Source organism: Schistocerca americana, chromosome 2, assembly GCF_021461395.2.
Source record: "Schistocerca americana isolate TAMUIC-IGC-003095 chromosome 2, iqSchAmer2.1, whole genome shotgun sequence".
In the NCBI taxonomy this organism is placed as follows: Eukaryota; Metazoa; Arthropoda; class Insecta; order Orthoptera; family Acrididae; genus Schistocerca; species Schistocerca americana.
Genome location: NC_060120.1, coordinates 542,603,050 through 542,626,315, shown reverse-complemented (window position 1 = coordinate 542,626,315; position 23,266 = coordinate 542,603,050). Strand labels below are relative to the sequence as shown.

Sequence of the window (23,266 nt, the reverse complement as noted above, 5' to 3'; positions counted from 1 at the left end):
CAGTCTACAGTTGTGTGGCAGAGCGTGCTGCTTACCTCTGTTGCGTGGGAGAGGATGTTCCGTACAACATATGCGTGGGAGAGAGTGCTTCATATCAATGTTTCGTGGCATAGAGTGCATCCTACCAATAATGTGCGACAGAGGCTGCTTCGTACCGAAGATACTTTGAAAAATGCGGGGAAATATCACCAATTATATGTAGCTCGCGCCAGACTGGCGCTAGAGTTGGACGGCTGGTAAGTAACCGCGGCTCATGTTGAGCTGGCGCTGCAGTTGGGGCAGACCTGATGGTGGCATAGGTCGCACTTCCCATCATTGCAACGACGTCAGTACAAACGCCAATTGAATATGGATCATAAAACATTCGTGCCTCCTGAAAACTTTCCTGGCACTGGCTACTTAAATAGTTTAAGTTATATGAAAAGTGATGATGTACATCTACAATTAGATCTACATCTACATCGATACTCCGCAATCCACCTTAGAGCGCGTGGTAGAGTATACCCCGTACCACTACTAGCCATTTCCTTTCCTATTCCACTCGCAAACAGAACGAGGGAAAAACGACTATCTATATGTCTCCGTACGAGCCCTAATTTTGCGTATCTTACCTTCGTAACCCTTACACGCTGCGTATGTTGGAGGTAACAGAATCGTTCTTCAGTCACCTTCAAATGCTGGTTCTCTATATTTTCTCATTACTGTTCCTCTAAAAGAACGTCGCCTTCCCTCCAGGGGACCCTGGCACTGCCAAAGCATCTCCGTAACACTTGCGTGTTGTTCGAACCTACCAGTAACAAATCTAGCAGCCCGCCTCTGAATTGCCTCCGTGTCTTCCTTCAATCGGACCTGGTAGGGATCCCAAACACTCGAGCAGTACTCAAGAATAGGTCACACTAGCGTCCTATAAGCGGTCTTCTTTACAGATGAACTACACTTTCCTAGAATTCTCCCAATAAACCGAAGACGACCATTCACCTTTGCTGCCACAATTCTCACATGCTATTTCCATTTTATATCGCTTTTTAACGTTGCGCGCAGATATTTAAACGACGTATGTGTGTCAAGCTGGACACTATTAAAGCTGTATCCGAACATTAGGCGCTTGTTTTTCTATTCATCCTCATCAACTTACATTTTTCTACGTGTAGAGCTAGCTGCCAATCATCACATCAACTAGACATTTTGTCTAAGTCATCTTGTATTCTCCTACAGTCAGACACCTTACCGTAGACCACAGCATCACCAGCGGACAACCACAGATCGCTGCTCACCCTGTCCGGCAAATCATATATGTATACAGAGAATAAAGCGGTCCTATTACGCTTCCCTGGGCCACTCCTGACGATACCCTTGTCTCTGATGAACGCTCGCCGTCGAGGATAACATACTGAGTTCCATAACTTAAGAAGTCTTCGAGCCACTGACATATCTGTGAACCTACTCCATATGCTCGTATCTTCTGTAACAGCCTGAAATGGGGCACAGAGCATCGGAAATCTAGAAATTTTCAATCTGCCTGTTACCATTCATCCACAGTTCGTAGTATATCATGTGAGAAAAGGGAAGCTGAGTATCGCACGAGCGATGCTTTCTAAAATCATGCTCATTCGTGGACATAAGCTTGTCCGTCTCAAGAAACTTTAGTGTATTCTGAGAATATGTTCAAGGCGGTGTGGATGAGTATGTCCACTTACCTAACTTCTGAATTTTAATCATAGGACTATGCAGTCGACGGAAAAAACTACTATGCCAGACTTCTGGTAGTAGATACTTAGTGCTTCTAATGTAAGAGCAGGACAGATCTCTAGTCCGTAAATAAAAGACACGGAAGTCTAACACACAGAGAATGAGCGAAGTTGCGCTATAGTAACGGTACTATACCCGGCCATGAGAGGCGATGGCATCGATTCCAGACTCGGTATACAGATCTGCGTATTCTGTGGCCACCCTTAACCACTTCAAGAGATCGTCTTTTACAAGGCTTTATTGCTCGCTTTTGTCCCAGTAAGCTAGCGCCGCGCTCTGGAGCAATACTGCCGTTGATAATATCTGCAAACGCAGTTTCTCAGTTCTTACTTCATTTAGATTTATCATGTAGACAAGAAAAAAGATCCGTTTTTGTCAACTGAATGTTTAATTTATGTCTACCAAATATGTTTCGCTTATCCACTGTAGGCATCATCAGTGGTTAACAACATAAAGAAGATTATTTAATTATATATATTTTGTTAGGTGATCTTTAGTGATTCTTGGCAACACTTTTCAGTTCTCTATTTACAAACATCTGGTTGCAACTTTTTACTTAAGTTCATTTTCCTATCCTTTTTTATGTATCCACTTGTTCTTCCGTAGACACTAGATGCGCATGGTACAGTTTTCCTATGGATACGGCTGTTAAAACTCTATTCATGTCCCGTAATAATTTTCGATCAAAGGCTATTCCAGTCTGCCACCACTTGGAGAGAAATTAAATGGCTAATGAAAGGTAAATTTGAGTACCAGTCCTGCATTAGGCCTTAGGCCTGTTCCGACTGGCTCGCTGCTGCCCACAAGGCAGTACGAGGAGTGGTATCTCGTCATGGAGAACGTGCAGCATGTCGCCAATCCCTACAGCCTTCTTGCCAGTAGATGAGTCCTGATGATACCGCTGCTTCTTTAGCTTCTTTGTTCAAGCAGCTCCTTATTTGGCCTCACGATGCTGAGTGGAGCCCATTCCAGAGCTCCCTGCTTTAGAGCGATCGGAGGAGATTCCGGAAATCGAGCCTGGGTCCTTCCGCGCCGGACAATGACTCTAACCATTCGGCTATGGAGACTAATAGTAAAACAAAGTTCGAAATACAGTGCCTGACCAAAAAAGTAAAGCACCCAGAAGATATGTGATGTTACTTCAGTAATTACAAAACCGAGTCAAATTTGCAGAGAAATTAGCAGTATTAGCCCACTTATCAGTATGACGCTGCACCCAATCTGGCAAAAAGGGATGTACTGATTCGGTTGGGGTGTTATAATAAGGCCACTGTATTCTCTCCTGAGGCTAGCTGACCCACAAATACTGTCACCAGTCACTGATACTGGCACAGGTGTGTAATTTACATCTGAGCTGATCCCACACATCTTCGGGTACAGATTCGGAATCTTGCTGGTCATGGGAACACCTAACGTGCGTGAATGAGCGTTGTTCTGTCGAAAAATGGGACCCTGACACTGTTGCGTGAGACTCAGGAGGTCCGTTGTGCAGTTAGATTTCCCAGCCAGTCATATCCAATGGCTCCCCGCACTATGATGCCATGGGTAACACTGCTGTGCCTCTGCAAAACACTGGAAGAATGGGACCCACCCCAGAATTCGAATCAAAAACAACTGCCATCATATGTAATTCAGAAGCAGATATCCTTGGAGTATTGAAGCAGCTAAAATCACTTAATAAAAGCAAATTTTCCGGACCAGACTATACACCAATTAGGTGTCTTTCAGAGTATGCTGATGAAATAGTTTCACACTTAACAATCTTATACAACCGCTCGGTAGACGAAAGATCCGTACCCAACGACTGGAAAGTTGCACAAGTCACACCAATATCCAAGAAAAGTAGTAGGAGTAATCCACTAAATTACAAATTCATATCATTAACGCCGAAACGCAGCAGAATTTTGGAACATATATTGTGTTCGATCATTATGAATTACCTCAAAGAGATCGGTCTATTGACACATAGTCAACACGGATCGTTCTAGCTCTTTACTCACACGAAGTGTTGGGTGCTATCGACAGGGAATTTTAGATTGATTCCATATGACTAGATTTGCGAAAGATTTGATACCGTATCGCACAAGCGGTTTGTACTCAAATTGTGTGCTTATGGAATAACGACTCATGATTTTCTGTCAGAGAGATCACAGTTCGTAGTAAGTCATATAGTGGGACAGAAGTAATTTCGGGCGTTCCCCAAGGTAGTGCTTAAGGTCGTCTGCTGTTACTTATCTTGATACATGATTTAGAAGACAATCTGAGCAGTCGTCTTAGGTTTGTTGGCGATGGTCCTCTCGTTTATTGTCTAATAAAGTCATCAGAAGATGAAAACAAATTGCAAAACTATTTAGAAAATATATCTGTATGGTACGAAAATTGGATATTGACCCGAAATAATGAAAAGTTTGAGGTAATCCACGTGAGTAATCATTTAGATGTAGATGTAGATGCAGGTGTAGGTCGCCACGATATTCACTATCGATGGTCATCCTGGGTAACACAGAATCTCGATTCATCGCTGAACCCAATGTGACGTAATTCATTAGTACTCGACGCTTCCCGGTCACAGAACGGCTGGAGACGCAGCCGTTGGTGTTGTGGCGTTGGCGGCAGTCTACGCATTGGCCGATAATTCCCTTGTCTGACTGCTGCCGGAATCCCCCCACTGATGCGGGACGACACAGAATGTCGCAGGGAGCCCATTACTTGTTCTCGGATGGCAGGCGCAGATGTGAAGGCATTACGGTATGCTTGGTGTGCTATTTGGCTATCCCGCCCTGTAGCGGTCAGACGCAGCCAACCTAAACCGAGTATGTCTGTCCCCATGTTCCCATGCCGCCCAATATTGGACCACTTACATCGGGCCACTGCCACTCGCGAATGCTTTACAAATCGGGATATTGCAGGATTGGACTAGCTCATCAGTTGGAGATCTACAAAAATGGTTCAAATGGCTCTGAGCACTATGCGACTTAATTTCTGAGGTCATCAGTAGCCTAGAACTTAGAACTACTTAAACCTAACTAACCTAAGGACATCAGACACATCCATGCCCGAGGCAGGATTCGAACCTGCGACCGCTAGAGTGCAGCGCCTAGAACCGCACGGCCACTCCGGCCGTCGGAGATCTACAATAAGACTACTTCAAAACTCTTTCAGATGCTGAGAACATTGCCTCACATGATCTTCGTATGGTTCACAGTAATCACTCAACATCTTAAGCTGTCAACCTACCTGGTCCGGTAATATCCCTGAACACGAACAACATTAATGCACTCTGTGTGTCGTTCTACCTGCCACAGAAAATACTAGCCCTAATGATTTACGTAGCCACAAATTGTGTGTACATGCACGAAATTTTATCTGACCATGTCTTCTGAATGCTTCGCGTTTTTCCTCGGGCGTTGTATTTTTCTCTCACTTCACGTTCTCTCCACTAGCCTCCTGTTATTTCTTTCCTTTTCTTTATCTAATAAAAATTATTAATTTTCGTCGATTGAGATTATGTATAGTATAAAAGAGAACACTTTTCTTTTCCGAAGCTATAAAATAAATAAATGAAATCACTGGATCACATGTTTTGATGTGGGGACAAAGTCGTTGGTTTTTAAAAATAACGACATGGACTAGTGTGTGTGTGTGTGTGTGTAATCCAATTTGGGAAGACAGATTGTGTACGGGTAGGGTGTAAAGTCCTGGTTAGGAGGGAGGGCTGGAATAATATAGCTTTTATGTGACAGGGAAGTTTCGACAGTGCCCAGTACCCCCCTACCTGAAGCTCTGTCTCAAGCTGCTTCTTCCTCAGTGGTCCTTTTGTTGTAGAGCCTCTGAAATGTTTTAACTGAAAATAAAGCTAAACGCGGTGGGAATGAATGGTTACTAGTGTACCGATTAAGGTAATGCAGTTCTATCAAAGTTCAAATTTATTCTAAAGTTTTTTCTTTCTTAGGGCTGCTTCGTTTACACTCGTACACCATGCTGAGTCACTTTCAAAGCCAAACCACACAAGTCTAATGATCGGAGCACAATCAAGAAGCAATCAAAAAGTTCCTGGCTCAGTGATTCCGGCGCGAAGCGGCAGATGCACACGAGTACCAGTATAAAGCATCCACTAATAGTCTTAATTTGTGCATTGAACGTAACGTTTGTCCTGTTACACAGCACACATGTGCAAGCACTACCATTTATTACCTTTTACCGCTCAAAGAAACTTTCTATTTTATATAATAATACATTACGCGTGATCGCTTAGATACATTAAAAATATTCACATTACCGGTTTCGCCAAGTAGTAGCTATCTTCAGATGTGCTTAATCCACTAAAAAGCTTCGCACATATATGTTAACGAATATAGTTAGGCACTTTGAACATCATGAAATCATGTAACACGTTTCAATGAATGTTCGTCATGTCGTCACATTTGGAGTCATTTATCATCTGACAATATGGTGTACCCTCATTGTAATATGTTAAATGACTTCATGATGTTCAGAGTGACGTAATAAACTATTATACAAACATTTACAAAGGTCGTATTCTTCCATCAGCATCTACGTGACTTCTCTGTAATTCACGATTAAATGCCTGGCAGAGCCTTCATCGAACCACCTTCAACCGCGCGACCGCAGGTTCGAATCCTGCCTCGAGCATAGATGTGTGTGATGTCCTTAGGTTAGTTAGGTTTAAGTAGTTCTAAGTTGTAGGTGACTGATGACCTCACATGTTAAGTCCCATAGTGCTCAGAGCCTTTTGAACCATTTTGAATCACCTTCAAGCTGCATTGCACAACAAAATTAAAGGATCACTTTTTCGATACCCTGTGATTCTCTCGCATTACGACGTATAAGTTTGAAGTTTGGCGCAAAGGTACCTACAATCTACCTCTGTAGTGGTGCAAAAGCTTAGCGCCTGTGACGTCACATTCGGACTCGGTGACGCTTCAAACAGCAAGTTGTCGACACATGCGAGAAAACTCCAGAGCTCGGAAGTTCTTGTGATGTTCAATGTAGGTTAATCGTGTCACATTGGCACTGAATTTCACGACATTTCTGCCCACATCTACTGTCGACGTGTCAGACGATGGAAAAGTCGTCGCACTCCCTCTTACCCACATTTTATCCCTTCTTTTGACGCCTCCTCAATGGAGGTTAGAGCCGCGACGCCTGGTATTGAAATCACGTCATTGTCTTATGTGTGGCCGGGGCAAACGTTTCAGACACACTGCCGCTCAGTATCGACACGAAAAGGCCCTAGGTAGTGGCATAAAGTGCGTCACTGAAACCACCCGTTCCCTTGAGGTGTTGATCCCCACACATTTTCCGGTCTAAAACAACAGTTCGGAGTGCGATGAGCAACAGGTGACGTTCTTTACAATTTTTGACACTGCTGATACCCCATAAATGCTTAAACCCTTCTCTAAGGACATTGTGGGGTAGCAACCGCACTGAATGTGATCACACCCCTTTTGAGTTCAGTGCGATCGTAGTTTTTGATCTGGTGTATAGTGTGGAATCACAAGAGACCGTTCAAAACCATTCGAAGCAATTTCAACACGATCCGAAGCAACAAAGTGCATGTGTTTCAGCCCTCCCGTCTTACACCCTACTGTGGCGTGAACAGGGACACATGCATGAATAAAACGGCAAAGAGTCGCTTTAAGACCTCTGAGTTCGGCGTCACTGCCATTGTCACCTCCTTACATTTCTTGAGCACTTTAAAAAGTGCACACGCACAAAGAAAGCCTGTGAGAGTGTACTGGCTACTTGCTAGTAGGCGCACCAGAATGGAACGGTGTCAAATGGTTGCCTTCCCGCAGGCGCCTACGACACTCGTCAGGCACATTTTTAAGGGGGGTAGGACATCAAACGGGCCGACTTGGAGCAGGAGAGTCACCACAGGACATTTTAATTTCTACTGTCTATACTTTTACAAATAAATTCATAAAACTTTGTCACCGTGACCAGGAAGGGTCGAGGACTCACACTCATCGCAGTGGAAGTTCAGAAACGTAGCAAAATACCTTTTTTTACATGTGAAATTTCATAATTTTTTCACTTATTACTGGCTGCATTTGTTGCTATAGGTACACTTTTCTTCCTAAGTTGGAGAGATTCTTCGATGAATTTTTCATAGCATACAAACAGTAGTTACAGGTGTATGAAACTCTAGAATTTTCCAAATCTATTAAAAAACTGTGGAAAAAATTGAGATAATTAACTATAAAACTTGAGTTTTTTTAAACATGAAGTTTAAAATGTAACAGTTCATTCATTTTTTCATAAATTAAATAACTTCTAGAGTTTCATACACCTGTAATTATGGTTTGTATGCTGTACAAAAGTCATCGAAGAATCTCTCTTACTTAGGAAGAAAAGTTTACCTATAGCAACAAATGCAGCCAGTAGTAAGTGAAAAAATGATGAATTTTCACACGTAAAAAAATGTGTTTTGTTACGTTTTTGAGCTTCCACTGCTATGAGTATGAATCCTGAATCCTTCCTGGTCATGCTGTTAAAATTTTATGAATTTATTTGTAAAAGTATAGACAGTGGAAATTAAAATGTCCTGTGGTGCCTCTCCTGCTCCAAGTCGGCACGTTTGACGTCCTACCCCCCTTAAAGTGGTGAACAAACGTGGGCGGGTGGCAATGAGGGTGTTGCCGATCTGGGAAGTCATAGAGGGATACTTTGCCGTTTTATTCACGCATGTGTCGACGTCGCAACCCTCCGTGATTTTAGGAAGTATGAATTGCAGCAGATGTAGTACAGATGCTGCTAGTGGCTTCCTACTGTGCAGACCGCGATGCTGCGGCGCTGCATGGTGGCGGCGGCCCTGGTGGCGTGCTGCTGGTGCCTGCCACCGCCAGGCCCGGGCGCCGAGTGCCCCGGAGACGAGTGGCCGCTGAGGCAGCGCGCGCGCGCCGCCGCCGCCGTCTTCACGGCGCGCCTGCAGTCCACCGACGCCGCCGTCGGCACGGCTGCGGTGAGCGTGCGCTCGGTGCTGCGCGGCCGCGCCCTGGCCGCCCCGGGCCTCCAGCTCAGCCTCCGTCTGCACGCCGCGTGCGCGTTGGCTCCCGGCCTGCGGCCGCTGCGCACCGCCATCTTCCTGGTGGACCGCCGCCTCACCGTCCTGGGCAGCCCGCTGCTGCTGTCGCTCCGCAACATCGCCGCAGTCAAGGCCGCCCTCACCGGTAAGTACCCCGCCGAAGCACCGCCAAACACTCGGCCAACTGAACATGCGTAGCTTATGCCCCTTTCACAGACAGCGTAGCTTCGACGTACTAAGCGCTGTTGTAGTTTCTATAGTACTGCCGAGAGCTCAGAAAGGATCTGGCTCGTTCATGTCGTCCGGGTACTGCATCGCGGATAAATGAGACCACAGAGCTCTCCAGCAGGAAATGGTTTTTGCAGCTGATGTACGCGAACTATAACCGGAACGAAGGAAAATTGTAATGTAATGCCCTAACGACAGCGCGGTCAGTACAGACGGAGGACAAGCTCGGATAAAGAAAGGATCTGGAAAGAAATCGGTCGTGTCCTTTCCAGAAGAACCATCCCAGCACAAAAACAAATCTCGATCGCCGGACGTGGATTTGAACATTTCTTCCCGAATGTCAGTCACGTGTGCTACCCACTGAGCCAACTCGCACGATAAACTACAGAAGTGTTCTCGAAATGGACTGGCGTGTAATAGTTTTTCACTTTATCAAAGACGCGAGATGGAGTCTCTGTAACTAGCTGAGTACCCGGCGTTGCCTGTACTTATTCCAATCTTCTATTAGCCCATATCCTTCTTCCCTCTCTCCCTGTCCGTCTCCACCACCCCCTCTCACTGACAATCTGCTTCTCCCCTTGTGTCCATCTGCTCTTTCCCCCTCCGTCCATCCCCTCCTCCCCCTCTAATGCCATCTCCTCCTCTCAATCTCTTCGTCAATCTCCTCCTTCGCCACACTCTGTCCATCTCCTCTTTTTCTCTTTCTCTGTCCATTTTCTCCTCCCCATCCGTTCATCCCCTCCTCCCCACATCCCTGCCTATCTCTTCCTCCGTCTGTATCTGTTCATCATCACCTCTTTCTTTTCTCTGTCCGTCTCCTCCTTTCACCGCTCTCTGTATATCCTCCCCCCCTTTATCTCTGTCCATCTCCTCCTCCTCCTCCTCCTATATGTGCCAAATCCCTCCTTCCACCTTGCTGTCTGTCCATCTCCTCGTCCTCATTTCACACTCACTCCAATAGGAGACTGGTGGTTCTTAATCCTAACATTATTTTTTTCCATAATGTAACTAATGTATGTACCAAATTTGATCGAAGCCGGTTCAGAGGTTTAGGATGAACTATTTAGCCAGGGCTTTGTGTGCATACTCACATTTGATACTTATTTAATATATTTAACACGTATTTGTACACATATTTCATCTGTATCTCTAGCTAATTTTGTGCTGCAGTTTCGTTTTCAAGTTCTCAAGCAGCTCAATGTTTATGTCGTCTTCTGAACTCTGTGTCGTGCAATGATATAATGTTGCAGATACATTCAGCAGCATATGTCGATAGCGTGTACGAAATGTGTTGCGAATAGAGTTAGTAGCAAAGAAATAATAATTTAAACGCTATGTATGGTGCGGCAGTTTTTCAGGCGCCCCAGTGTTTGTGACATCATATCTCCTGATCTATCTGTGGTACAACGATAAATTTTTGTAGGTATATTCGGCATGTGTCGATACTGTTTGCGAACTGTGTTGCGAATAGAGTTAATAGCAAGGAAGTAATAAAACGCCATGTATGATGTGGCAATTTTTTCTCGCATCTCAGTATTTGACCTCATACCTCCTGAACAAGGCATCGTAAAATGACATTTTTGTGGGTCCATTCAGCGGCAGATGTGCATACCGTCTGCAAAAAGTGTTGCCAATAGAATTAGTAGCAACGAAGTAATGAATTTAAACGTCTAGCATGAAGCGGTAGTTTTTCGCGGCTGTTAGTGTTTATGACGCTATACGCCCTGAGCTAGCGTGGCATAATGATGTAATTCTTCTGGTACATTCAGTGGTATATGTGAATACTGTGGGAAAATGTATCACGAATAAAATTAATAGTCAAGAAGTAAAAAATTAAGACGTAATGCATCGTGTCGCTGTTTTACTGCTTGAGCAGTGAAAATTTAGTAAGCGATCAAATTTTTTCCTTTCATTGTTTTGTGGCGGTCGCCAGCGTGAAAAACTTTCATGATGGTTTGAAATTATGTGTAAAGTTAGTTACAATGTAAGTGCTCTCATTCTCAAATACTGGATGACTAAAGAATGCGTATTGTTGCATCGTGAACTATACTGCTCTTCTTTGATAGTTGGGTGGCTCTTTCCGCCACAGGGATTCTTTCCAGACAGTGAATGATGTGTACCAAGTTTGGCTGAAATCGGTCCAGTGGTTAAGGTGTAGATGTGCAACGTATATATATATATATATATATATATATATATATATATATATATATATATACACACTCCTGGAAATGGAAAAAAGAACACATTGACACCGGTGTGTCAGACCCACCATACTTGCTCCGGACACTGCGAGAGGGCTGTACAAGCAGTGATCACACGCACGGCACAGCGGACACACCAGAAACCGCGGTGTTGGCCGTCGAATGGCGCTAGCTGCGCAGCATTTGTGCACCGCCGCCGTCAGTGTCAGCCAGTTTGCCGTGGCATACGGAGCTCCATCGCAGTCTTTAACACTGGTAGCATGCCGCGACAGCGTGGACGTGAACCGTATGTGCAGTTGACGGACTTTGAGCGAGGGCGTATAGTGGGCATGCGGGAGGCCGGGTGGACGTACCGCCGAATTGCTCAACACGTGGGGCGTGAGGTCTCCACAGTACATCGATGTTGTCGCCAGTGGTCGGCGGAAGGTGCACGTGCCCGTCGACCTGGGACCGGACCGCAGCGACGCACGGATGCACGCCAAGACCGTAGGATCCTACGCAGTGCCATAGGGGACCGCACCGTCACTTCCCAGCAAATTAGGGACACTGTTGCTCTTGGGGTATCGGCGAGGGCCATTCGCAACCGTCTCCATGAAGCTGGGCTACGGTCCCGCACACCGTTAGGCCGTCTTCCGCTCACGCCCCAACATCGTGCAGCCCGCCTCCAGTGGTGTCGCGACAGGCGTGAATGGAGGGACGAATGGAGACGTGTCGTCTTCAGCGATGAGAGTCGCTTCTGCCTTGGTGCCAATGATGGTCGTATGCGTGTTTGGCGCCGTGCAGGTGAGCGCCACAATCAGGACTGCATACGACCGAGGCACACAGGACCAACACCCGGCATCATGGTGTGGGGAGTGATCTCCTACACTGGCCGTACACCACTGGTGATCGCCGAGGGGACACTGAATAGTGCACGGTACATCCAAACCGTCATCGAACCCATCGTTCTACCATTCCTAGACCGGCAAGGGAACTTGCTGTTCCAACAGGACAATGCACGTCCGCATGTATCCCGTGCCACCCAACGTGCTCTAGAAGGTGTAAGTCAACTACCCTGGCCAGCAAGATCTCCGGATCTGTCCCCCATTGAGCATGTTTGGGACTGGATGAAGCGTCGTCTCACGCGGTCTGCACGTCCAGCACGAACGCTGGTCCAACTGAGGCGCCAGGTGGAAATGGCATGGCAAGCCGTTCCACAGGACTACATCCAGCATCTCTACGATCGTCTCCATGGGAGAATAGCAGCCTGCATTGCTGCGAAAGGTGGATATACACTGTACTAGTGCCGACATTGTGCATACTCTGTTGCCTGTGTCTATGTGGCTGTGGTTCTGTCAGTGTGATCATGTGATGTATCTGACCCCAGGAATGTGACAATAAAGTTTCCCCTTCCTGGGACAATGAATTCACGGTGTTCTTATTTCAATTTCCAGGAGTGTAGTTGTGGACAAAACGAGCGAGACCCTCGCCTTTTCGTTATGCTGATCCGCACAGCTTTAAAGTCTGCTACACAGCGTAACAGGCACGGCGACGAAGTGCTACCAACACTCTATGCACAGGCGTGAAATTGAAAAACCATCCGAACTTTGTCAGACTATTTTCAATCATGTCTAAGACTATATTACTGCTGATTAGTGTGTTAAACAAAATACGTAAATATAAGATATAAATGAAAGAAGAAATGCTAATTAGTATGAACTGTACTAATAAAAATGAATTTCAGCTTATCGAGATAACTGTTTTAGTAAGACAAAGTACCCCAGATCGTTACGATTTATGCGCATTCGGCCGCGAAACCGTCTGTGTCAACGTTCAGACCACTCATAGTGGATTACCATTGCTGACCTACCATGAAAGTGTGCGTGCGGCAGGTCCCGGCGGAGGTTCGAGTCTTGCCTCGGGCATGGGTGTGTGTGTTTGTCTTTGGATAATTTAGATTAAGTAGTGTGTAAGCTTAGGGACTGATGATCTTAGCAGTTCAGTCCCATAAGATTTCACACAAAATTTGAATTTTGAAAGCGTGCAAATTTAGCAATGCGTGAAGATTCATAACGAAATTCATTTAAAAATCAATTAAATTTTTGACAGAAGCGGAAAAAGTAGGCAGTAGCAAGTATGAAATTCTACAAGAGTTACATATTGACATCCATAGAGCGCCAGTACAGAATAAAGGTAGCAAAAAAACGTGTTGGGGGCGCGAAAAATTCTTATTATATATTTGTGCTGTCCCTTGCCGCAGGGTGCGTTTACTCAGGGGAAGCACCAGGAGAATCGAACAACTGGCCTATCTTCTTTCACCTGTCAAGGTTATTGGAAGTTATATCGTGGCTTCCAGTGAGCATTTGTAAATTCCATGAAGCAAATTTAGGTTGTAATGCTGGACGAACACGATTGTTTTGCTGGTCCAGATGTTATTGTGTGGGGAGTCATAAGGTTGCATGGAGTGTACTGGCCTCCAGCTCTTTGAGCACGGTACACTCACCGGTCAGCGCTATTTGTAACTGTACTCCTCCCATGTTCGTCTTTCCAGTAGTGTATTTGGCCCTGACTTCATTTGCATGGATGATAATGCGTGAATGCATTGAACTGCGCAGGTGGATGCGCTCTTGGTACGAAAGGATATTCGGCAAATGCATTAGGTTTTCCTTCCTTCCCCTCCCCCCCCCCTCCGACTTAAATCCCACCGAACACATGTGGGAGGCGGTGGGAAGACGTTTTGCAGCGAGCCTACGTCCATCAACGACCATCCAGCACTTGTGTACCGCGCTGGACCACTAATGGAACGTCCAGCCAAAAGACCTCGTGACCAACCTTGTGGCCATCATGGGAGAACATTGCAGAGCATGCTTTGTCATCCGCGGTGATCATACTCCCTATTAAGAACAATGTCCAGCCTTTTATAATGTCCTGGCGACCACCATAAATAGTGATGATATCAATGCAGTTATTTAGCTTTATCTTTAACTAAAGGTATCATTTTCGCTAGTCTCATTGCGTATTTATTTTAGCTGCCTTCTGTACTATACTGTAGCAGTTCTGTTTGCGGTTCAAATTTCATCGAGCTAAGTTACCTGGCAGTGACGCATCATGCGAAAGTTACTTTCCTCCTTAAGTTTTGCGCGCCAGTGTAGTTTAATCGTGTTGTTGTTGTGGTCTTCAGTCCAGAGATTGGTTTGATGCAGCTCTCCATGCTACTCTATCCTGTGCAAGCTTCTTCATGTCCCAGTACCTACTGCAACCTGCATCCTTCTGAATCTGTTTAGTGAATTCATTTCTTGGTCTCCCTCTACGATTTTTACTCTCCACGCTGCCCTCCAATGCTAAACTTGTGATCCCTTGATGCCTCAGAACATGTCCTACTAACCGGTCCCTCCTTTTTGTCAAGTTGTGCCACATACTCCTCTTCTCCCCAATTCTATTCAATACTTCATCATTAGTTATGTAATCTACCCATCTAATCTTCAGCATTCTTCTGTAGCACCACATTTCGAAAGCTTCTATTCTCTTCTTGTCCAAACTATTTATCGTCCATGTTTCACTTCCATACATGGCTACACTCCATACGAATACTTTCAGAAACTTCTTCATGACACTTAAATCTATACTCGATTGTTACAAATTTCTCTTCTTCAGAAACGCTTTCTTTGCCATTGCCAGTCTACATTTTATATCCTCTCTACTTCGACCATCATCAGTTATTTTGCTCCCCAAATAGCAAGACTCCTTTACTACTTTAAGTGTCTCATTTCCTAATCTAATTCCCTCAGCATCAGCCGACTTAATTCGACTACATTCTATTATCCTTGTTTTGCTTTTGTTGATGTTCATCTTATATCCTCCTTTCAAGACACTGTCCATTCCGTTCAGCTGCTCTTCCAGGTCCTTTGCTGTCTCTGACAGAATTACAATGTCATCAGCGAAGCTGAAAGTTTTTATTTCTTCTCCATGGATTTTAATTCCTATTCCGAATTCTTCTTTTGTTTCCTTTACGGCTTGCTCAATATACAGGTTGAATAACATCGGGGACAGGCTACAACCTTGTTTCACTCCCTTCCCAACCACTGCTTCCCTTTCATGCTCCTCGACTCTTATAACTGCCATCTGGTTTCTGTACAAATTGTAAATAGCCTTTCGCTCCTTGTAGTTGACTCCTGTAACATGGGACTTTGCAAAATGTTTTAGTAGAATGTTTGAGTGATGGGATCACCTAGTAGGGTAATTGGACATGTTACATTGTTGGGGTATACAGTTGTTGTAGAGGAAGATAAAAATCTTTGGATCTCTAACTCTCTCGATATGAAAAGGAATGACAATTCTTTGGGTAATTCTGATCGTCGTTGCCCAGGAAACTTCGCTCGATCGACAAGTACTATGTAGATCACTGGAGGCATTAAAGCCACCATCTTAACGTTGTTCTGCTTTCTATTAATCCTGTCTTGAAACTTCTTAGACTGACGGGGTGCTGATTTTCGTTTGTGGTGTACTCCAGACAGTTGAAGAACTGATGTACGTGAAAATGCCAGCCTCTTTAGGAAATGTTGCTCCTCTTTGGAACGTGGAATTGCTTATTTTTCGACCTGTCATCTGGTTTTCTGGCCAAGATGACGGAGGGTTATTTTCAAAAAACCTAAATGTGGACGGTGGAACAGGGATTTGAACTGCTGTCCTCTCGAGTGCCATCCGAATGTCTAAATCACTACAGCACCTCACTATATACTCTTGTTGGGAGATCATGTTGTTGTTGTATTGAAGAGGTTAAATACCATTTAGTGTTACAGAATGCAGAAAACGATAAGAATTCTTCTTATCTTTGGAACAAGAAGAATTTTTCGGTATAATGTAATTCCGACGTGATCAGAAGATTAATGTTCGACCATTGAATAAAGGCTTATCTTGTCTTTCATAGCGTTGTTTCAGCATTCCACAGCCATTATCTCAGGTGCAAGGTACAGATGCACTCCCACGCCGTGACTACGTATCTACACGCGGCCGTCGGCAATGGCCACGTCGTCTGTTGCTACTGTGGCAAGTAGCGGTGGAATACGCGTATCAAGAGGGGAACTAACGAACGGCCAGATCGCCTCTTGTTAGCGGCGCATTAATTTCTGAACGCTTGAGAGGCACCGGGCGAGCTCTGTCTGGCAGTGTGACACGGCTTAATTGGAAGCCAGCGCTAGCTCCCGCCTCTGACCACCCGGCGTAATTTCCGCCTCTTGTTGATACCTCCCTCACTGTCGGACACCGTGCGCCATATCACTGGAAATACAGCCGTCACTGTGAATTAACAACTACAAAGTAACGCTTCATCCGTGCAGCGTAATCTACCACTCGTTACGAAATAAACATCTCAGAACTGAATGCTAACATTTCGTTGTCTCTCTTTAGCAGTGTGGACCTGATGAAGTCTTATACTGCACAGAGCAGCTTCTGTTGACTGTGGAGATTGTTATATAGGAATTGAAAGCTTCTGAATTTATGGTGGTCAGTGTCTGCCACTCTTTCGTTTGCTTGTGCGTTGACTTCATGTTTTATAACGCGGGAGTAGGGTGGAGTTGGTTTTGCGATGATGGTTGTGCGCGTGTGGGCTTATTTTTACTATCTTTTATTAACAATCATATATAATTAAATGAACATGAAAATTATAACTCTTATGCTTGATCTCAAAAATATCTTCAAACCGATAATACCAGAAGCAAACAATATTCCGCCGAGATACAGACATAGTAAAACTTCTTACTAAAACTGGCACAATAATATAACTGTCCTGTGCACGTGCGACATCTTAGGTGCTGAGTTAATGGTAGTATCTACTTTGTGTACGTCTCTTCCCCATAGCTGGGAAAATGGGGAACGCCATACTGCAATAGGCCACGTGAGCAGTGGCTTACGGGGATATATGTGCTTATGTGCAGCAAGTAGAAGAGAATTGACTTTCTGCCAGCAGTCCGGAGAGGTTGAGGTCCAGTTTCACCTAGAATGTGTTAGCGCTCCGTTAGGCCGGACACAGCTGGAAGGCAGTGCCCTAGCTTGAGCCAGTTCAAAAATGGTTCAATCTGAGTCTGGTGTCTGCTTTTCCCACTATCTGTTTTATATGGTCATTACACTTATGGTCGCTCTGGATCGTTACGCCTAGATATTTTACGGCTGTCTGATGGCTCTAAGCACTATGTGATTTAACATCTGAGGTCATCAGTCCCCTAGACTTAAAACTACTTAAACCTAACTAACCAAAGGACATCATACACATCCTTACCCGAGGCAGAATTCGAACCTGGGACCGGACTGAAGCGCCTGGAACCACTCGGCCACAGCGGCCGGCCTTGCGCCAGTCTATGGCTTCGAAACCACCACCGCATTCAGCAACATCTATCATCTCTTTCGGCGCACTTTGCACCACTATAATTTACTTTGTCGCAAACTAACAGTTTCACACTAATAGATGCAGACTCCGAAAGAACAAAGCATTGTGCTCTGCACAATTTCGCAGTAACTAAGCTGTCCACCATTCCTTGTCTCTGGTTGAGAGACAACCAGGACTCTGGAGAAGACAGCAACTGCTCTCGAGGTAAACGATGTCTCCATACAGCTGACCACGGCCCGCGTTGAGCATTGCTATTCTGTACACTTTTTTTGTCCCGCCCGGCTTCATAGCACTCTTCATTCCAATGTATCATGCTTGCACACCACCAAAGAAATCTCACTCACTCTGTCATATCTGTGGCAGCCTACATGCATGACTGCGACCAACCTCTCCCTTGAAAACGTCGATAAAAGACAGGTCCGGGCAGCACACCAACAAGACCCCGACATCGCCCGAAGTACGACTTGTCTGCATCCTCCACAGTGACCTCCGGAGCTGACACAAGACGAGGTGGCCTCTCACGCTGGCTACATCTGCCCACGTCCTGCGGCGGCCCCTCGGTCAGAAGCTGACGCACGTCAAGTGTGGGCACGTGTCACGGAAAGCCCAGATGCTGCAAGTGACCACTGGCCCAGGGCACGAGTCAGTGTGACCTGGACTGCAGTTCTGCAGACTCTTCTCTTGACTCCGTCATATCCTGGGCCATTCTGCCAATGCGCACCAGCTGGCACACCGTGCCAGTGCCTTACCTCGGCGACGTACCACAGAACTGCCAGCCGCTTCCACAGCGGTCCTGGTGCAGGCCTCCAGATGAAGTTGTCGATTCCCCTCCGTAGCCCAGACCGCCTTTCGCCGACTCGCGCCGTGGCAGGAAAGCTCGGGATGGCGCTGCGACCGCCCTCAGATTGCCGCAAGCGCCCTCGCACCGGAATCCAGCTTTTGACCTGAGCAGGTGCGGCAAACCGGGCTGGCGGGAGGAGAAGCGTGCCGCGAAATTCAATTTCACTGTGCAGTTTCCTGCTAAATAAATCTTCTGTTACGATTCTATCAAAACTGTAGGTAATACAGAAATACAAATTTGTGCGATTCACTAAGACTAAAACCGCTTGACTAGGAAGTGACCATTAGGTTTCGATGCATTTGTTGGATTCTCGTACGCTGTAGTTTGTCTACAAAAGAGATTGCGCCCAAAATACTTGTATGACCCATACGAAAATACCTGTCTACATTGCTGCTCTGCAAATCACACTTACGTGCCTGGCAGAGAGCCTGGTAGAGAGTTCTTCGAACCACCTTCACAATAATTCTACGAGGTGCATTCAAGTTCTAAGGCCTCCGATTTTTTTTTCTAATTAACTACTCACCCGAAATCGATGAAACAGGCGTTACTTCTCGACGTAATCGCCCTGCAGACGTACACATTTTTCACAACGCTGACGCCATGATTCCATGGCAGCGGCGAAGGCTTCTTTAGGAGTCTGTTTTGACCACTGGAAAATCGCTGAGGCAATAGCAGCACGGCTGGTGAATGTGCGGCCACGGAGAGTGTCTTTCATTGTTGGAAAAAGCCAAAAGTCACTAGGAGCCAGGTCAGGTGAGTAGGGAGCATGAGGAATCACTTCAAAGTTGTTATCACGAAGAAACTGTTGCGTAACGTTAGCTCGATGTGCGGGTGCGTTGTCTTGGTGAAACAGCACACGCGCAGCCCTTCCCGGACGTTTTTGTTGCAGTGCAGGAAGGAATTTGTTCTTCAAAACATTTTCGTGGGATCCACCTGTTACCGTAGTGCCCTTTGGAACGCAATGGGTAAGGATTACGCCCTCGCTTTCCCAGAACATGGACAACATCATTTTTTCAGCACTGGCGGTTACCCGAAATTTTTTTGGTGGTGGTGAATCTGTGTGCTTCCATTGAGCTGACTGGCGCTTTGTTTCTGGATTGAAAAATGGCATCCACGTCTCATCCATTGTCACAACCGACGAAAAGAAACTCCCATTCATGCTGTCGTTGCGCGTCAACATTGCTTGGCAGCATGCCACACGGGCAGCCATTTGGTCGTCCGCCAGCATTCGTGGCACCCACCCGGATGACACTTTCGCATTTTCAGGTCGTCATGCAGGATTGTGTGCACAGAACCCACAGAAATGCCAACTCTGGAGGCGATCTGTTCAACAGTCATTCGGCGATCCCCCAAAACAATTCTCTCCACTTTCTCGATCATGTCGTCAGACCGCCTTGTGCGAGCCCAAGGTTGTTTCGCTTTGTTGTCACACGATGTTCTGCCTTCATTAAACTGTCGCACCCACGAACGCACTTTCGACACATCCATAACTCCATCACCACATGTCTCCTTCAACTGTCGATGAATTTCAATTGGTTTCACACCACGCAAATTCAGAAAACGAATGATTGCACGCTGTTCAAGTAAGGAAAACGTCGCCATTTTAAGTATTTAAAACAGTTCTCATTCTCGCCGCTGGCGGTAAAATTCCATCTGCCGTACGGTGCTGCCATCTCTGGGACGTATTGACAATGAACGCGGCCTCATTTTAAAACAATGCGCATGTTTCTATCTCTTTCCAGTCCGGAGAAAAAAAATCGGAGGCCTTAGAACTTGAATGCACCTCGTATGTTATTTCACACTCGTACAGCGCTCGAAAAAAAAAACACCTATATCTTTACGTGCGAGCTCAAATTTCCCTTATTTTATTGTAATGATAATGTTTTCTTTTATAGGCTGACGCCAACAAAATATTTTCGCATTCGGAGGAGAATTGTATTGATTGAAATTTCGTGAGGAATGTTCCGCCGCAACTAGAAATGCCTTTATTTTAATGATGTCTCTTATCACGTCTGTGACACTCTGTCCCCTATTTCTAGATAATACAAACATGCTGCCCTTGATGTCCTCCGTTAATCCTGTCTAGCAAGAATCCCATACCGCAAAGCAGTACTCCAAAAGAGGACAGATAAATGTAGTGCAGGCAGTCTCCTTAGTACATCTGTTCCATCTCCTAAGTATTCTAACAATAAAAAGTCTCTGGTTCGGCTTCTCCACAGTATTTTCTATGTGATCTTTCTGATTTAAGTTTTTCGTAATTGTAATTCCTAGGTATTTATATATTTTTAGACATATTTTTATATTTGATTGATTTATCGTGTAATCGAAGTTTAATGGATTCCTTTTAGCACTCGTGTGGATGAAGTCGCACTTTTCATTCTATAAGATCAATTGGCAAATCCATACCATAAAGATATCTTTTCTAAATCGTTTTGCAATTTGTTTTCATCTTCTGAAGACTTCACTAGACAATAAACGACAGCATCATCTGCAAACAGCCTAAGACGGCTGCTGACATTGTCTCCTAAATCGTTTATATATAGATATGGAATAACAGAGGGCTTATAGTACTAGCTTGTGGAAAGCCACAAATCGCTTTTGTTTTGCTCGACGATTTTACACCAGTTACCACGAAGTGTTACCGTTCTGACAGAAAACCACGAATCTAGTTACATGGCTGAAACGGTATTCCATAAGCACACAAATTTGATTACAAGCCGTTTGTGAGGTACGATGGCGAAAGCCTTCTGGAAACCCCTTTTCGATAGCATTCAACACTTCACGTCGGTACCGAGCTAGTTATATTTCACAAGAACGATGTTTTCTAAATCCATGTTGACTGTGTGTCAATAGACCGTACTCTTCGGGGTAGTTCATAATGTCCGAACACAGTATATGTTCCAAAATCCTGCTGCATATCGACATTTAATGATATGGGCCTGTAATTTAATTAATTACTCCTACTACCTTTATTGAATATTGGTGTGATCTGTGCAACTTTCCAGCCTTTGCGTACGGGTCTTTCGTCGAGAGAGCGGTTATATATATACAACTGCTAAGTATGGAGCTACTGCGTTAGCATTCTCTGAAAGGAACCTAGTTGGTACACAGTTTAGACCGGAAGAGTTGCTTTTCTTATGTGATTGTAGTTGCTTCACTATTTCGAGGGTATCTACTTCTATGTTACTCATGTTGCTTGCTGTTTGTGATTCGAATTCTGCAATATTTACCTCTTCTTTGGTGAAAGAATTTCGGAAGGCTGTGTTTAGTAACTCTGCTTAAAAAATGGCTCTGAGCACTATGGGACTTAACTTCTAAGGTCATCAGTCCCCTAGAACTTAGAACTAATTAAATCTAACTAACCTAAGGACATCACACACATCCATGCCCGAGGCAGGATTCGAACCTGCAACCGTAGCGGTCGCGCGGTTCCAGACTGTAGCGCCTATAAACACTCGGCCACTCCAACTCTGCTTAAGCAGCATTGTCACCGACAGTATTTCCAGAAGGATTTGATTGTGTCTTGCTGCTAGCGTACTTTATTACATATAACCGGAATCTCTTCGGATTTTCTGCCAGGTTTCGAGACAAAGTTTCGTTGTGGGAACTGCTATAGGGAAGACGACGTGCCGAGCTGAGAGCCAGAGCCAGAGAGGGCGTCCCACTGTCTGCCCGGCACTCCGGTCGAGTCTCGCAGCCCGCAGGTGGTTCCTCTCCCACACTCCTCGTCCTTCGCTCAACTGCAGCGCGGGGAACTTTGTCAGCGTTTTTTTTACGAGAACAAACAAGTTGAGGCTCAGGTGCCAATTCTACTCGGCAAGTAGGCCAAAAAAATTTGTACGTCGGTACCGAAAGTGAAAATTTAAGCGGGAAAAAAATAAAATTATGAATAAAAATCCCAAATGCCCGCTAGACTGGTGAGGTGACCCCCACATCGGGTCAAATTAAAACGGGACATAGAGCGTACACAATAAAAGGCCGTGCGAGTGGTCACAGGCTTATTTAATTGGTGTTAGAGAATAACTGAAATGTTAAAAAATATCAGTTGGTAAAACACTGTATTTCTGACAAAAATCTGCTTACAGCATTCCAAGTACAGTTCTACGAATATTCTGTTATTCCCTGCGAATCACGCAGATTGCACTACACTAACCACAACTCGCACAAAAGTGTGCAGCCCACCGCCCTTCCTACGTTTCATCCTTGAATGGAACGTAAAGAAGCGCTGTATGTGGTACGATTAAGAATACACTATGTAACACTCTCTAAGGTGATTGCAGAGTATAGGTGTAGGAATTTCTGTAAATGAATATTTAAGTGAATATGAACGGTGCATATTTCCAATGAAGAGGAATATGTTTCAACGGTATGCTGAAATATATGTTGGTGCGTTTTGAAGCAGATGTAATGGAGGGATGCTATTCAACATTTGTAAGGGTGGGTTTTCTCGATCCCACTATAGTTTATATAAGGTGACAGGAGGTAAGTACGTGGACGTGCTGAAAAGCAGTGCCTCCGGTTTCTTATTCTGTTCTCAATGCCGGTTAACGTATTACATGTCATGCCTATTACTCGGTCGACTTTCCCGCTTCGCTGACGCTAGCTGCGACCATCTGCCGCTACAATTTATCAGATTTATAGCGTGTACGACGCGGTGAGTTGCGTATCTGTGTCGGAGTGTGAGAAACAGCGTGCTGTAATCGAGTTTATAACCGCAGAAAACGTGCTTTCAAATGCCGTCCATACAAGAATGAAAACGTTTTGACCGTGAAAGGTGAAGAAAGCTGGTCTCTCCATTTTGACCCCGAAAACAAGAGAGCATCAATGCAGTTTCA

At 45.1% G+C, this 23,266-nt stretch overlaps 1 long non-coding RNA gene across 1 annotated transcript in view; it reads left to right on the top strand.

Annotated features, from left to right (window-relative positions):
• Positions 1–8,811: 8,811 nt before the first annotated feature.
• Positions 8,812–23,266, top strand: part of LOC124589883 — a 77,412-nt gene continuing 62,957 nt past the window's right edge. The window contains exon 1 of the long non-coding RNA XR_006976288.1: positions 8,812–8,942. This is a non-coding gene — a long non-coding RNA (uncharacterized LOC124589883). The remainder of the gene's footprint in view (positions 8,943–23,266) is intronic.